Source organism: Euphorbia lathyris, chromosome 2, assembly GCF_963576675.1.
Source record: "Euphorbia lathyris chromosome 2, ddEupLath1.1, whole genome shotgun sequence".
NCBI lineage: Eukaryota > Viridiplantae > Streptophyta > Magnoliopsida > Malpighiales > Euphorbiaceae > Euphorbia > Euphorbia lathyris.
Genome location: NC_088911.1, coordinates 111,070,320 through 111,082,920, shown reverse-complemented (window position 1 = coordinate 111,082,920; position 12,601 = coordinate 111,070,320). Strand labels below are relative to the sequence as shown.

General features: G+C 37.0%; 1 long non-coding RNA gene across 1 annotated transcript; it reads right to left on the bottom strand.

Moving 5' to 3' along the window:
- Window positions 1-3,997: 3,997 nt before the first annotated feature.
- LOC136220973 (uncharacterized) lies at window positions 3,998-5,848 on the bottom strand. The gene is made up of 2 exons (XR_010684780.1): window positions 5,184-5,848; window positions 3,998-4,249 (listed from the first exon to the last, which is right to left on the bottom strand). It is a non-coding gene; the product is annotated as an uncharacterized lncRNA (long non-coding RNA).
- Between the last annotated feature and the right edge of the window lie 6,753 nt (window positions 5,849-12,601).

Sequence of the window (12,601 nt, the reverse complement as noted above, 5' to 3'; positions counted from 1 at the left end):
TTGGGGTTAAGGGTAGGTTGCTTACTAATTATGAGAGGAATAGATGGCATTTGGTGGATTCGGGGGCTTGTAGCAGATGCAGAGGGCATGTTGAATCAATTTGCCATGCTCTTAAGGATTGTATTAGGAGTAAAGAGGTGTGGAAGAAAGTTCTCCCTCATCACCTGCTGTCTTCTTTCTTGGCCCACTCGGAGCTTGACTGGTTTGTTGATGGAGTTAGTGGGAAGCTGTTGGCTAACCTGGAGCATGGTGATATCTTCTTTGCTATTGTCTGTCACCAGATTTGGAATTGGAGAAATGAGGAGATTTTTGGAAGAAAATCGGTTATTATTCCTAATTTGGTTGAGTTTTTCTCTAAAAAGTTATATAACATTACTGATAGCTTCAAATGAGATTCCCTTGCTAGATCTATCCAGAAGAAGACTGTCCACCTCTTGGGCTGGTGTAGGCCTAGAGAAGGGATGATGAAATTAAACACAGATGGCTCTTGCCTTAAGGATGGTAAAATTGCAGCAGGAGGTGTTCTAAGAGATGATGGGGGTGAATGGGTGTCTGGGTTTACTCAGAATCTGGGGTTGGGATCGTCCTTTTCAGCTGAGCTTTGGGGGATTTTTTCTAGCCTTAGACTTGCCAAGAGTCTGGGTCTGAAGCATCTGATTGTTGAATCGGATAATCTCGAAGCTATCAATATGATCTCCGATAATAAAGCTATTTGTGTTAATAGCCAAAATTTAATCAAAGGCATTAGAAGTTTTTGTTCTTCCTTTGATTACATCAATTTCAGCCATATCTTTAGAGAGCAGAACCGGGTTGCGGATCGGTTGGCGGTTGCTGGTCACGAGAGAATGTTGGGCGTCACAACCTTCTCCTCTCCTCCTGATTATATATCCTCTCTTCTTTTGGAAGATGTGGTGGGGGTTAGCTTCCCTAGGCTAATCCCGGGTTAGGTTTCTTTCTTTGTTTTTTTTCTTTCCTGTTCCTACAAAAAAAATTTATTATTTATCTATAATTTATTATTATCTATAAATTAGATAAATGTCAAGAAATGGTAGTTTATTAAATTATACATCGTTTAATTTAAAAAAAAAAATTAAAGTATGCATCATATTTGAAAACTAGGAATTGCATCTTTTTTCCCTTCAATTATTAATGGACAAAACTAGATTTATAGGATAGGTTTTACAATTAATTATAGAGTTAAGGTGTAAAAGTACCCCTAACGTTTTGGGTCAAGAGCAATTTTACCCCTAATGTCTAAAATAGTGCAACGTTAGGGATAAAATTGCACCATTTTAGACATTAAAGGTATTTTTCCACCTTAACCCTTAATTGTAATAAAAAAGCTAAGAGTTTGTATTCATATGAAAATTTGTATTTAATTTCACAGGTTGTAAATTTGTGTTTGTATGCAATTTGTATTTTTAATTTAAATTAGACTCTTTTTTTTTGAGGAAAAATTAGACTCTTTTTTATTTAATTTCATAGACTTTTATCGAACCGAGTCAATATTTTATTTGATATTCAATTTAGTTATATCTTTAATAATATATTTATTTATTATTGATATTATTATTATTATTAAAACCATTATTATTATTATTATTATAAGCTTATTAATGTCAAATATTATCATTAAAATTATTTTAAAGTCTAATATCATCATTATTATTAAATTCAGTTCAGTTCAGTTTTTTCCAGCGATAAAAAATAGAGTCTAAGTAATATTAGTTGTACAATGAATAAATAAGTAATGAAGATACCGGGTAGCGAGAGTTTTTTTTTATTTTTCTCTCTCTGCATCGAGAGTCTTCGTCTTCTCCTGGTGAGAAGTGTTTTGTCGCAGATCCTTCTGTGTTGATTTTCTTGTGACCAAGGCACCATGGATAGAGGAAAGAGCATAATGGATGCCTATGCTCAGATGCGATTAGCGGACGAGGCAGAGGAAGGCTTGGTTCTTAGTGAAGAGCATATTCAGAAGCTTGCCGATTTGCGATCGTTCTTCGTGGTAGGTCAATTTCTAATCGCAAAATCCATTCATTTTGATTCAATGTGGAATACTCTTGCTTCGATCTGGAAACCGGTTAAAGGTGTCACGGTAGCTGATACTGATATTGATGGGCGATTTCTTTTTCAATTTTATCACGAATTGGATGCTAGGAGAGTTCTTGATGAAGGACCTTGGACATTTAATCAGAATGTGCTTATTATTAAAGAACTCTCTGAATCGGAACATGCCTCCAAAGTGGAACTTCACAATTTAATGATTGGGGTACAGATTCTTGATCTCCCTGTGGGTTTTCAGACAGAAGAAACGTGCAAGGTAATGGACAATCGAATTGGGGTTTTTCTTGAATCAGACACTAAGAATTTCTTAGGCTCGCGGCGGAGTTATCTTCGTATTAAAGTGGCCATGGATATTCGTAAACCGATTAAATGCGGGTTGAAAATCAAACGCAGTGGAGGTGAGTGGATGTGGGTGCAATTCCGTTATGAAAGATTGCCCGGGTTTTGCTTTTTCTGTGGTATTATAGGTCATCTGGACAAATTTTGCCCTGTTTTATTTGATTTACCTGATATGAATGTGGACAGACAATTTGGGGCTTTTCTAAGGGCGCTAGTTAGAAGATTACAGGCTCAAATTGGGAGAGAATGGCTCAGGGACTCAGCAGGGGAGGATGAGGGTAATTGGAAGGAAGCATCAGTTATGAATCAGGAGGCTTTAGAGGGTGTTAAGCAAGGTAAAAGTGTGATTAGGCTGAGAAATGTTGGGGATGAACAAGGTCTGAACAGATCATCTCTTGCCTCGGTTAGCAATAGTGTCTGCGGTCCTAATGCTGAATCATCTGCTATCAGTGAGGAAGGTATCATTTTGGATCCTAAAAGGCCGAGACTTGAAAGTCAGCCTACGGAGTACACTCAGGGGAATTTGCCAAAAAACGATTTCAAGGTGGGACCTGGTTATTAGGCCCACCAGGCGCAATGAGTTTACTTAGTTGGAACTGTCGCGGGTTGGGCAACTCACGAACAGTTAGGGTTCTATTGGACTTAGTTAAGGTCCACAAGCCCATGTTTGTGTTTTTTATGGAAGTTATGATTAAGAAAGATAAAGTAGAATTAGTCAGGAGAAAGTTGGGGTTTGAAGGTCTGTTTATTGTTGAAGGTTCGGGGCATGGAGGTGGTATCACTGTGCTGTGGAAGGAGCTGAGTATGGTTACTGTGTTAAATGCTAACATTAACTTCATTGATGTTCAGGTTCAGATTCCTTATGTTCCGCTATGGCGTTTAACGGGTTTTTATGGCTTTCCTGAACGTCATAGGCGTAAGGAATCTTGGGATCTTCTTAGATTTTTATCTTCTTGTTCCTCTCTTCCTTGGTGTTGTGTCGGTGACTTTAACGACATTCTTCGTAATTCTGAGAAAAGAGGGGGGAATTTGCGAGCTAGGTGGTTAATTGATGGGTTTAGATCTGTTGTTGCTGATTGTAATCTTTCAGACCTGAGTATGCTTGGGCACCCCTTCACTTGGGAATCAGGCCGTGGTAGCCAGAGATGGATTGAAGAAAGGTTGGATAGGGTATTGGTGAATTCTAGTTGGCGAAGCCAATTCTCTAATTCAGTCTTATGCAACTTAGTGACTATCTGTTCAGACCATTCGACCTTGTGTTTGAAGTTCAGGGTATGGGTTGCGTGTAGTCCTGTAAAGCGGTTCAGATTTGAGAACTCTTGGCTTCGGGAGGCGCAGTGTGCTTCAATTGTTCAGCAAGCATGGGATAGTAGTAGTGGGACTATTTCGTACAAGCTGAAGCAGTGTTCAAATGCTTTAACTGAGTGGAGTGTATCTTTGGAGCGAAATTTTCATAGATCACTGAAAACAGCAATGGAGTTATTGGATAGGTACAAAGGCAGATCTGATTCATATGGTGTAACCCCCATCCCGGGTCACATTGAAAGCACATAGGAAACCAAACAATTATCATAATTAAGCATAAACGCCAACATAACCATATAAAGGCTCTCCATTTATTTCTGTCTATCAAAATGACATAACCAAAATGGTTAAATATCCAATCAACAATTTAATCCATCAATAATATTCACTTAAACTTAAGCAAATAATCCAAACCGATAATATAATAAATCCTAACAAATGTCTACAAAATTTGCTAATGGGAATGAGACGCTTATGCTTGCCAGCCTGTATGCAGAGTAACCCTGAAAATCTAGCAAATAGGAGAACCTCTGAACCTAGCCTGAAAAATGTGGCAAGGGGTGAGCTGCCTACTCAATAAGCATAATTACATATATATATATATATATATATATATATATATACATAAATAAATACATATCGTTCACACATTATATTTAGTCAGACAACATAACAAAAACCAGACTCTTGACTATAAATAATATCCTAAAGTTATTATATTTAGTTTTTCTTTTTTAAGGGCCCTAGCTAACCTAAGTGAAATATGTCCAATGGTATGGTTAACAATATTCAATCGTAGGTATACGCTATCGCCCTCAGTTTCTAGACACGTATCCCTTTAACCTTATAATAATCATCCAAATAATACGGCACTGCTATCGCCCCCTGTTTCAGGACACAGTGCAAATTCAATTAGAATAAAATAACACCCTATCCAGGTGCCTGTGATCACAGTATCAATAAACCTCCAGACCATTATACCTATCCACTTAAACTCACTAATTAAGTGAATTATAAAATGAGACAATATTCTTATCCAACCATAGATGTTTTCGTAGCAAAATAACACTTCAACATGCGAACAGAATATGCCTCATCTATAAATCCAATTAGGCAAAACCAATTTAAATTTCACATTTAATGACATCTGCATCTCCTCTCCTTGACACTACAATATATTTCATGCAACTAAGTCATAATTATTCAAACAACTTGTCCAGCCAAAGACAAAGATAAAAGAATAATCCATATACTATCATCATCACTTTATATAGCATAGTCTTACCTCCACCTCATATTTCTTTTCTGGAACAATTTATGAATATAATAATTCATATACCATCATCATATATATGGAACAATTCATATACCATCATCATATATAACATGTCCACAACAATACCTATAGATTTCTTTTATGGAACAATTTATACATATTTATATATAAACATATATATATTAATAATTATGATTACCTCTCGTCCCAAGTTAATCAAACTGTTCGAGTTTTTGTTCACCCGTTTCTTTCTCTCCTATAAATATAAAAATGCATTCCTATAATTAATTCGTGTTTAAGAAAATGATAAATATGTAATGTATGTTCGGGATGTTCCTAACCCCTCCCCACGATATCAATTAAGGTTTCAACTCAATCTAATTAATCAATAACCATCTACTTAAATCTAAAATTCTAAACCTTTAAAAATTCAATTATCATAGAAGACTAATAGTTTAGAAAAACTATCATATATATCGAAACCTATACAAAAGGTAAAATTCTGGTTGGAAAACGCCGGAACGCGGTGGTCGGATGCCGGAATTTCGTCGGACTTGCTGGAAGTGTGAACCGAGACTACCACAAGATAGCCCACGTTCAGAGGAGTCCGAAAATACACTCCTTTCGCTATTAAAATCGCCTTATAAGTCGGGATCTAACACTTTCCGCGTGAAAAATACCCGCTCCGGTCACTACACTTTTCAGTCGGAAAAATATGAATAGTGGTCTCAAAATCTTCCTTACGAAATAAGGAATTTAGTGGTATAATTTTCACTTCAAGAGGTGATCGAAACAAGGAGTTACGAAGGAAGTTAGGGTTAATAAGAAAAGAAAAACTAAAGCTGTGCAGGAGTTCTATTCTGATTCTGCGAAACCCAACTCCCCCAAATTACAAAATTATATTAATTGATAAAATTAATAATAGACCTATGGCCCACCTAGCAAATTTCTTTTCTTTTTTTGACAAAACCAACTTAATTCATTTCTTTTATCTATTTATTTATTTATTTCTATTATTATTATTTTATTATTAATTACACAATTATTTAGAGGGCTAATTACAAATCTAGCCCAACTAAAAAGGTCCATTTACATATCTAACCCACTTTGCTTCAATATCACCAAATTAGACACTTTCATCCACTTTAGACAAGAATACCCTTATTTCAATTCATCTTCTTCCTCAGATTCTGAACGTCTTTCTCGTCATCCCAAACAGGTGAAAAGACGGTGGTTTATAGAGAGAAGAGATTTTGTTTCGTTCAACCTTTGAAGAACCAGTGTCTGCGGAAGAGGATTAGGAAGGAAATCTTAAAAAAAATGAGAAAGAAAAAAAATCTAACAATTGAACTGCTGTGATGTCGCATTTGTGACGAATTCGTCGCAAATGCGACAAGATTTGTCGCATCCGCGACAACAGTTGTTGCATTTGCGACGAAATGCGACAGCAAGTTGTCGCATTTGCGACGAAATGCGACAGCAGTTGTCGCATTTGCGATAAAATGCGACAGCGATTGTTGCATTTGTGAAGTGGTGTCGCATTTGTGACGAAATGCGACAAATTCGTCATAAATGCGACAACAATGGAGGAAATTGACGGAAAATGGTGGAAAATAGAAGAAATTGAAACAATACCATTACAGATGAAGAAAGAGGCAAGACTAGCAAGAAAAACATGCATATAAGCTAAAAACATACCATTTCTATGGGAAATTGAACATAATACATCAATAATCGCTAACGATTGGTATCAGAAATTGAAGAACATGAACCGAAGAAGAAGAAGAAGAAGAAGAAGAACCAATCGAAGAAGAAGAAGAAGAACCAATCGAAGAAGAAAGAAGAAGAAGAAGAATCGAACGAAGAAAAAGATTCGATCGAAGAAGAAAGAAGAAGAAGAAGAATCGATCGAAGAAGAAGAATGGATCGAATAGAAATATGGGTATTCTTGTCCAAAGTGGATGAAAGTGTCTAATTTGGTGATATTGAAGCAATGTGGGTTAGATATGTAAATAGACCCTTTTAATTGGGCTAGATTTGTAATTAGCCCTTATTTAGATGTTACATATGGGGTGTCACAGTTTAAGGAGGCCTCTACGTTGTATGCTAAGGTTCTTCAACAAAAGGAGGATTTCTGGAGGCAAAGGGCAAAATTGTTTTGGCTTCAACATGGAGATTCTAACACCAGGTATTTTCATGAATACGCATCTGCCAGAAAGAGGCGAAATACTCTTAATCAACTTAAAGATGATTCTGGACGTTGGTGTACTGCTGGAGATGGACTTGAGGAAATTATTGTTGATTATTTTTCTTCTATTTTTCAAAGTCAGGAGCGTCTTTCATATGATATTTTGCCTTTGGTTAATCGTCTGGTGTCTGATGATCAAAATTTGGTCCTATTGGGTCTAGTTTCTGATGATGAGGTTAAGGCTGCCTGTTTCTCAATGCATCCTAATAAGAGTCCGGGTCCCGATGGTTTAAACCCGGCTTTCTACCAAAGGTTTTGGGCTTTAATTGGCAAAGATGTAAGTTTTGCATGTTCTGATTTCATTAATCAATGTCGCTTCCCATCTGCTATGAATGAAACTCTGATTGTTTTGATCCCTAAGAAAGAAGCTGTTGAAAGGGTCATTGATCTCCGGCCTATTGCTTTATGCAATGTTCTGTTTAAGATTGTATCAAAAATATTGGCTAATAGGCTGAAAAGTGTCCTCCCTACCATTATTTCTGACACCCAAAGTGCATTTATTCCTGGACGACTGATCTCGGATAATATCATAGTGGCTTATGAAGTTCTGCATAAACTTAAGTGTCTGAAGCAGGGCTAAAAGGGGATTGCTGCACTAAAACTGGATATGAGCAAAGCTTATGATAGGGTTGAGTGGGGGTTTTTGGAGCAAATGCTGATTAAATTGGGTTTTAATGTACATTTTGTCAAATTAATCATGCTTTGTGTTTCAACTATCAGTTATAAGGTGCTTTTTCAGGGGGCTGAGTTGGGACCAATCGTGCCTAAGCGGGGTTTGAGGCAAGGTGATCCGTTATCACCGTTTTTGTTCCTTATTTGTGCCGAGGGTCTTTCGATTCTACTCAAAGATTGTGAAGGGAAAGGTTTGTTGCATGGTTGTAAAGTGGCAAGATCTGCTCCCTGGATCTCTCATTTGTTCTTTGCGGACGACAGTTATCTTTTCTTTAGTGCAAATTCTTGTGAAGCTTCTATGGTGCAAAATTGTCTTAAAAGATATGAGCTGAACTCTGGGCAGTGTATTAATTTTCTCAAATCCTCTCTGTTCTTTAGTAGTAACACTAAGATTGAGGATAGGATTGTTGTTTGCCAAATTCTTGAGGTGCAGGAGGTATCTGATATGGGTTTTTATTTGGGTGCGCCCATTTCTGTTGGTAGAAGCAAGTCGCAGACGTTTGGTTTTTTGAAAGATTGAATTTGGTCCAAGATGAATAATTGGAAAGAGAAATTTTTATCTCGGGCTGGGAAGGAAATCTTAATTAAAGCTATTCTTCAATCCATTCCGTCCTATCTTATGAGTATTTTTCTCCTCCCTTTACATCTATGTGATGATATTAACAAATTACTAAATAAATTTTGGTGGAAGTCGAATAGTTCTTCTCCTACAGGTTTGTGTTGGCAAAGGTGGGAGAAGCTTTGTATTCCTAAGATGGAAGGGGGCATGGGTTTCCGGAGTACTCATGAGTTTAACTTGGCTTTATTGGCAAAACAAAGTTGGCGGTTGTTAGTGAATCCTGAGTCACTTGTCCATCGGATCCTTAAGGCTCGTTATTTCTCATCCTCTAATTTTTTGCAGGCTAATATTGGGCATAATCCCTCATATGTGTGGAGGAGCATTTTAGCGGGTAGAGAGCTAATTGTCAAAGGCTTATTACGCAAAATTGGCAGCGGTTTAGATGTGAGAACTTGGGAGGATCATTGGTTGCCGGACATTACTAATCCAAGACCTACTACGGTACCTTCTTTTGATCAGCAATTTGAATTCGTATATAGTTTGTTTGATCAGCGGGGTCGGTGGGATGAGAACTTAATCATGTCTATCTTTAACGATAGAGATTGTCGATTAATTTTGTCTATTCCGAGACGTTTTTCTGCCAGTAGTAATTCATGGCTTTGGCTTCCGGATAGGCGTGGTAAATACACTGTTAGATCGGGATATCGTTTGGCGATGGGTTCATTTGGTCGACCCAATTCGGCCTCTCCTCTTCCTAATTGGAAGCGTCTTTGGTCCCTTGGTGTGCCCCCGAAGCTTAAAAATTTTGCTTGGCGTTGCTTTAATTCGTGTCTCCCTACTAGAAGTAACCTTGTGGCACGTCACTTGCCCTTAATTGATGAATGTCCGATTTGTAAGGTGATTGGTGAATCTATTACTCATGTTATTATGTCTTGCTCTTTTGCTCAACTGGTTTGGGGTGAGTTTTTTTCAGGATAATAGAATGAGTAGTGTCTCTTGTTTTGTTTCTTGGTTGGCTATTGCACTAAATTGCTACTCTTGGGAGGTGTTTGGGGAAATTCTGGCTGTGGCTTGGTCTATTTGGGCTCATAGGAATCGGGTGTTTTGGGAAAATAAATGCAGTACTGCTGTTCAGGTTCTTTATTCGGCTCGTCAGGTCTGGTCGGAATGGGTTGCTGCTCAAAATACTTTGCGTGTTAATGATCAGCAGCAGCAGGATAGTCGTAATAGTTGGGTTGCTCCGCCGGTGAATAGCTTCTGCCTCAACGTGGATGCTGGGTGCTGCAGTCTGAATGGTTTTAGTTTGTTTGGTTTCATTTTGCGTGACTGTCAGGGAGTTTGTATTGCCGCTGTTAACGGGGCGTTTGAAGGCCTATTTGATGCTCTCACTTCTGAGATTATGGCTATCCGTGAGGCTTTAAGTTGGCTAAAGGAGAGAAATTTACATTCGGTTTGTGTTCAGTCGGACTGCTTGGTGGCTGTCCAAGATCTTTCGTCTTCTGAAACTGATTTCTCCTATAGGTCGGAGGTAATTGCGGATTGTAAAGTTCTTTTAAGAGATTTAGTTGCTTATTCTATCTCTTTTGTAAAACGTTCAGCGAACATGGTAGCTCATGCTCTTGCTAAAGCTGTCAGTTCCGAGTCTGTTCGTAGAGAGTGGGATTGTCCACCTTCTTTTCTTGTCGGTTTGTTGAACATTGATTCTTAATAATAGTCCAGCTTACTTTCAAAAAAAAAATAAAATAAGTAATGATAAGGTATTTGGGCATCAGACCCAACTTATATGCCTAGGGTCCATTCAATGGCCGACATGACTAGAGCCCAAACTATTTAGGGCTAAAAGTTAGGCCTCTCTTCTATCACAATACCAAGTTAATTAGGTCACTAGAGACTCCACTTGAAGCGCTAAATAAAGCCTAGAGACATTATACGTTTTTGGGGGGACGAGAGCCAAGCCTATATAAAGAACACATAACATTTTGAATGGGATCTCCTTTTTCTCTCTAAATACTTTGATGATTCCTACTGGCTTGATCGTTAGAGTTTATACAGGGACTTTTTTCGACACATGGCATTCGACTCCAGTGTGCTTACAACTATTCAGTCTCTATGCCTCTTTATTTGGCGCGGTGAACATGAACCTACTGATCCTATAGGTCCTTCATTTCATCTCAATTAGCCAAAAACACAACTCTCAAAATGGTAAAAACCCCTTAGTCAGCAAGAATCACACCCTCTAAAGAAGTTATTGAATTTAGCAAGTAAGCCAAGCAGAAAGAGATTGACACAACATATGTCAATATCAACTTTGAGGATCAAATAACGACGGAGACGGTTCTGAAGATGGGCCTATGATCCCATGGACAAGCTAGTGAAAGCCCTTTGGGATTTTCAAGTTGAGGGAGCTTGGAAGTAGAGACACAACGACAAATAATGAAAACTTAGAAAGTGACGCAGGAACACAACAAAAATCTATAGGAACTTTTACGAACCAAAAACCCTCATTCTTAGGAGGCCACTCTCGCAGAATTAGGCAAGAAACTGAAGGAAGCGACATCCCCCCCCTTCGGGATTTGAGTGATTCGGTTTGTAAGTTGGAGCTTGAAGTTAAGGTTGAAGATGATAATGGAAGATTATTGAATAAACAGAATTAATCTAAATTGATGATTAGAATTGTGTATTAGGTTGAAACTAAAGAGTTTGAATGATCAGATAACAATTATATTGACTAAAATTGGAAAAACAATTATCGAAAGGTTTGAACTTAACTAAGGTTTTGAGCTGAGAACTGAAAATTGAAGAAAATGAACTTGAACTTGGAATTAAAGATTGTAGCCACGAAATAGACGAGATAAGCAATGACTTTGTTGAGTTTAACTATTGAGAGATTGTTTGCTTTTTGATTGGGTTCTGTTTGATTTTTGTTGGAGTGTTGAAAGGAAGAACACAAGCTCTATTTATAGCGAAATTGAACACCCATTAGCCTCCTTTGTCTAATATTTTCACCCATCCTCAAAATCATTACTTCAAGTGGCTTCCGTTGGAAGATTTAGGATGAAAAACATGTAGCATTGTTGAAGACAATGGCATAAAACTTGCCATAAAAATAGTTGTCCACGAGTTTGTTGTTGTGTTTTCTCATCTAACTTCAAAAATTCATATCTCATTAGATACTCGTCCGTTTGAACACAGTGAGTAGTCCCTGGATTTATATGCCTCATTAGTTTCAGAATTCCTTATCGTCGTGCAAAAATTCCATCATTTATTATCCCGAAAAAATCATCAAAGTTGGCTGCTCGGCTAGAAAATAGATTTTCTTTTCTCACTTTTGTATTTTCTTTTTCTTTTACTCTTTTCTATTTCTTTTTTCTGTTTTATTATTTTTATTTCATCTTCATTTTATCAACTATACAATATAATTATAACCTATGATATTTATTTACATAAAATGAAAAAAAAAATTAACCCTCAACAACTTCAAATCAAATGATCTTTGCATTGTCTAAGATGAAGTTGGTCAATATAGCACATTCATCTTATGGGAGGGTGCTGGAATACATGATACAAAGGTCTTGCTTGGCAAATGGCTGTTAGTTGTTAGCCGATTACATTAGCTGTTAGCTGATTTGACTAGCTTATTGTGTAAATTTGTTTTGTAAATTTAGCTGATTGCTAATGGTTGTTTGTATAAAATGACAAATAATGACATGATAAATCTTTTATTTGGGATTAAATGATAGTAATTAGGGGTAAAAATATCATTTAAAAGAGATAAAGCAATAAGCTAATTGAAAGACTTCCTAAAACCAATTTTTTCAAAATTAGTTTTTTATTTATTCTATAAGCTCTTTTAAACCTATTTTCACCAAACACCATTATTAGAAGTTTATCTAGCCAAAACCTCAAAACCTCTAAAGTGGCTCATCCCAAAAAGATATTTATCGATCCTAAAGCCTAAACTCTAAGCTTTTTATCAAACATTGCCAAATTCTAATAACAAATGAGGAAACGTACACAAAGGATTGTATTGATTCAAGAATAAAGGCGAGGAGTTGTTAATTTGTTAGTTAGCTACAAAGTGATCTAAATTCCGTTGTATTCATTCTGTTTCCAAGTTATTTGTTTATAACTTGTATAT